Source organism: Pundamilia nyererei, unplaced genomic scaffold (genome assembly GCF_000239375.1).
Source record: "Pundamilia nyererei isolate P.nyererei 1_Seehausen unplaced genomic scaffold, PunNye1.0 scaffold00001, whole genome shotgun sequence".
Lineage (NCBI taxonomy): Eukaryota > Metazoa > Chordata > Actinopteri > Cichliformes > Cichlidae > Pundamilia > Pundamilia nyererei.
In genome coordinates, this window is record NW_005187402.1 from 4,891,904 (window position 1) to 4,897,044 (window position 5,141).

Here is a 5,141-nt window from a genome sequence, read left to right on the forward strand (position 1 = left end):
TGGAAATGAAAACAAAATGTTTAGCAATTATTTAAGTATAGTAGCATACCAACTCTTTGTCCTCACAAAGATGTCTAAACAGACACACACACACACACACACACACACACACACACACACACTTCCAGGGTCTTAAATTCTTGTAAACTCTTTCCATGTTCTTACTGTGTTGTTCTTAATGGGTTTGTTCAGAATGTGGACCTTGCCTGTGGTTGATATTGTGCATGGATAAATTAGGACTGTTCACTGCCAAATACTGTGTGACTACTATGCTTCTTAAACAGTTTAATGTAACTTTGTTATTCCTTTACCGAAAGAGGTGTATTCCAAAAAAAGGAGAGAGGGATAAGTCTACTAGTGTGTACAGTATTTTTATCAAATCACTCTCATACATATAGACACACATACATGCATACATACATAAAGAGATACAAGGTAACGCATGTTACTGTATACACACAAAGTTAGACAATGCATGAGTAGCTTAAAAGGTCACATCCTACAATCAAAACAAGGCTTTTAATTTATTAAAAATTGATCTATTTTTGCAAGACTTTCCAAGATTATACTCAGTGGTAAAAAGACTGATTAGTTCTTACAAAAAAGTCTAACAACATTGCCTTTGGAATAGACTGTACAGCGTATTGATTACAGTATATCGTGTGAAAATACACTGCGTTGTTTTCAGGTAAACTGTGTTAAGATGTGCTGCTTGATTCCTTTCTGTTGTGGAGTCTTTTCTGTAATCATGTGAAGTATTGTATCATCTAGTGTTAATTTAATTAATACTGCGGTTTACTCTATGGAGGCGGTCAGGTTAAAACCATCTTTGGGTCATCTCTAAACCTGGCAGATGCAGCTCTGTCTAAACCGATTTGCTTTAAAACTCATGCGACTCCTCTCAGCGTACATCGGCTTCGGCCGATTCGCAGCAGAACCCACGTGAATCGAGTTCGGATCCACCTCAAACCTGTTTGAATCTCAGTTTGAAACCGTGCAACAGCAACTATGACCAAAGATGGTTCGGTAGGGAAATCAAGTGCCTAAATGTGAGACATCATTGGCATGTCTTTATCTCACTGCACTGGGGATGTTAATGGGGTGGGCCTGGGGCTGGGTTGGGTGTTTGTTCAGTTGTTGACCCCTGTTATTGCTGCCCATTTTGATGTCTTCTTTAATGTAGTCCTGTTGTAGTTTCTGTATGTACATTTTGATAAAATAAAGGGGAGACTCGACAAACCTTCACATGTGAGTGAAACTGATTCTTTTTTCCCCTTTTTTCAAATCGGTTAATGCTTCGACTGCAAAGAGAAAAAGAATTCCACTATCGTATTTTCCTGCCTTTTTGCACGCACGTTCATAACCTCATGGCACTCCCGAAATGACATGCTGTGCAGCTTACGTATCCTTCCCCGTGATTAAGCTCTGTAATGATCCACTTAAGCGTGACCGACAAATAACGATGGTGCCCAGGAGAGCGACCCAGAGCTGTAAAATTCTGTCTGTGCGAGGCCTCTTATCACAAATCACCTGTCCTTCTGATGTGTTTGGACACAGATGACGCACGAGCTACGCAACACAGCAGGCTCAACAATGAGTAAATGTGAGGAGAGTACGGTTCATGAGGTGTGAGAGTGATCGGGGAGAAAGGAGAGGAGGGGGACGGTGTGTGTATGTTTGTATGGGTTGGAATTTATGATACTACGGGGTCCTAAATCTGTTTACATAGTCATATTTATGGGGACTTGTCATCTTTATGAGGACATAAAGCAATTTAAATCACTACAGAATAAGATGGGGACATATTTTAAGGTAAGGCGATAAGGTTAAGGTATGTCTCTAAGAAATGACTGTAAGTCAAGAGTCCTCTGAAGCCATGGTAACACAGCCTTGTGTGTGTTCTTCTGATGGAAATATTTGTGCAGAGGCGGCATCAGGTGGTCCCTTTCCCCAGCTAGTAATTGAAGAGACTTACAGTATAATGAAACAATAGGACTCCCTCCTTACTCCCTCATTCCATCCTTTCCTCCCACTTCACACCACTGATAGGTCATTGGCACAGGGGGAGACGAGGTGTATCTTGCGAGGAGGCTGTATTGCCATGGTCACGCAGCATCTATTCCCACACAGTAGGGCTTGCACACGCACGCGGCTTTCTTAGAGGAAACGGGAGCATGTGATCTAATAGTGTCTGTATCAGTGTTTCACAGACCTCTGAGCTACTCATGTCCACTCAGGGTTTCCATAGAGACACAGACAGGGAGCACTGTGGGTGCAGAGAGCATGACGGAAGACAGGGAAGACCCACACACCAAATGAGGGGGAGAAAGAGATGGGAAAAAAACAGGAAGAATGAAAAGAAGGTGGGTGAGGTGAAAAGCTAGTGGACGGCGATGATGTATGGATATAGAAACGGAGCTGAGGAGGAGACGGAAAGCAGGGGATGAGGAGTGAGTGAGGTGGGAGGGGGGTGGGTTTATAGATGAAGCCAGGCAAGAGAGGAGCAGGAGCATGGGAGTTTGATGGGGAGAGCGTGGGAGGTTGTCAGGCCTTCAGTCACAAGGGAGTCACCGTGAGGTGGCTGCAGTGACGGCAGCAGTGATGTCAGAGCAGGAACACACACACACATGTCCACACACATCTGCATGCACATCAATTTTCCTAATGGTCTGCCCACCCGTCCACCCTCAATAAACATTTTCAAACTCAGTGAGACAAAAAGAGAACATCACCCACACATCTGCCTTTGTCTCTTTCTGTCCCTCACACACTCAGGCCAATACATTTGGTTAGATGATGTTCTCAGCACCATTTTATGAACACAATATGGGTTCTAGTTTGATATGCTCACATTGCCTAATCTTTTTATACCTCAGAGTTAAATCTGGAATCGCTTGTGGGCACATTTAGCCTCTGCAGGGGAAAAAATGTAAAAAAAAGAAAAGAAAAGCAAAGCATCAAGTTGGGGTTAGCGGAGGCTTAAGGGATGAAACATGTAGCTCTGCCTGAAGTGTGTATTAAGATAATTAAGGCTGCCGACAAATGTATTCCCCCTGCTCCCACTCCCCCGATCATATTCCCATGAATTAATTTTTCTGCTCCTTTCTCTCGATTACCCTTTAAAGTCTCCTGCGAGCGACTGTAAGAGTCCAAAACCAGTTGGGACGGCTTTATTTGCCTTTGCAGACAGAATTTGTTTTTTAGTGATTGAGCAGTGCAGAGCAATAAAATGGACACACAGTATTCACCATTCATATATTCTCTCTTTCATTCACTACAACCTCCCTCTTCATCATCCCCACTACCCCACATCCCACACCCATGTCCTCGCCCTCCCATCCACTGTGTTCCTACCCACCCACCTGCTTCCATGGCTGCAGTGACTCAGTCCTCTTCCAGCTGAGGATACATGAGAACATTATGGGGGGGAAGGGGGGGGAGAGATAAATACTCAAAGAAGTAAAGCAGCCAGAAAGACAAGTGTCTGCTGCATCATTAATGCTACCCACCACACCCACACACCCAAATCCCCCCCACACACAGACACGCGCCGCCCCCGCTCTGAAACGGATGCGCTCTTACTTTATCCGGTAATTCATCCTTAAAAGCAAAAATTGGGCAGGCAGCGTGGAGTGTTTCAAAAATAGTTTTTTCATTTCTCTAGATAGAAGTCTGTGTCGTCACGACTCTGTGACATGGATGGATGATTTCTTAAAGGCGAACTTGCCAAATGCACGCCTTACATGGGCCCTGAATCAGAAAACCTTGAGGAATCAAAGCTGTCGATCATATCACTTTCTTTCTCTCCGAGCGGCGCCAACCCATCTGTGATGTTTTTCACGCTCAGCTCGCACCACGATGGCTTTAACTTCCTCTTAAAGTAGTGGAAAATTGTGCACCGATGTGGAATATAGTGGCAGACAATTATGTTTACTGAGCGGCTGTCTGTGCCTCCCGCCTGCCTACTTCACTCTTAGTTATCAGATTTATTCAGGAACCCGCGGGTCAACGAGACCTTACTTCTTTTTTTAATTATGCAAACTAAATTCAGCATAATGGATCTTAATGGTGGCTGTGTGGCAAAGACACTGGCTTACATAAGAGGTGATCAATCAGGCGGACGGAAAGGGAGGTTTACGACAGCGGGAGGGGCCCATTTTACTGAGAAAAACATGCAGGTGGCTGCTGTGAGTTTACTAAGTGTTTTGCTTCATACAGCAGCACAAGTGCTGCTATGTAGCTGATGATGTATTGTGACATTCACTGACGAATTTCAGTTTCTGTGCTCAAATCCTTCAAAAAATGTCAGCTTTTAGAAAGTAGTTCTTTTCATGTTCAAGACAAGATGCGGTGGATTCCTTTTAGACTCTTCACACCCTCTCATTTAAATGAACAGTGGGGTACAGTTACCCAGCATTCAACAAGATAACCCATCTATGTGCGTCAATAGCATGCCTTAATTGTAGTCATCTTCTTTTCATTCTTCCAACAACCCCCTAATGCTGTCTTGTGTGATATTGTGTACATTCTTGGTTATACATGAAGAATTTATATTTTCTTGTTTCGATTCCCTCAGTCAGCGATAAGATGGCACGAGAAGTCTACGGAGGCCGGGACTGAATTCAGCGGAACCTTCATCCATTAAAAGGAAGATGATTCCACATTACATACGCACAGCAACTTTCCATTAGGTCTGCACAAAAACAAGAGTGGCTGTAAGCGTGCGCTGGAGTCGGCTTATATGCCAGTTTTTTGTTTCTTATTGAAATTTTAATTTAAGTGAGTGCGCTCTGCACAAGGTTCAAACAAAGACTTGACAAGTTTGAAAAACTTAGAAGAAATTTTAACAGAATGAACAAAACATATATATGTTTACATTAATCTGACTAGAATTTTTTTTATGTTTTATACTTTGGTAAAGATCTGAGTGTCTTTAAATGCCATCTGTGGCGCCAAACAAGATTTTCTCTCTGTGTAAACAACAGAGCAGAGATCCTGCGCTCCGCGAGCCGCTCAGAGATGAAGCTCAGTTCTGCATATCTGAATGCGCCTGTGTGTGTGTGTGTGTGTGTGTGTGTGTGTGTGTGTGTGTGTGTGTGTGTGTGTGTGGATGTTTCCTGATTGGGTTTGGACTGGGTCTG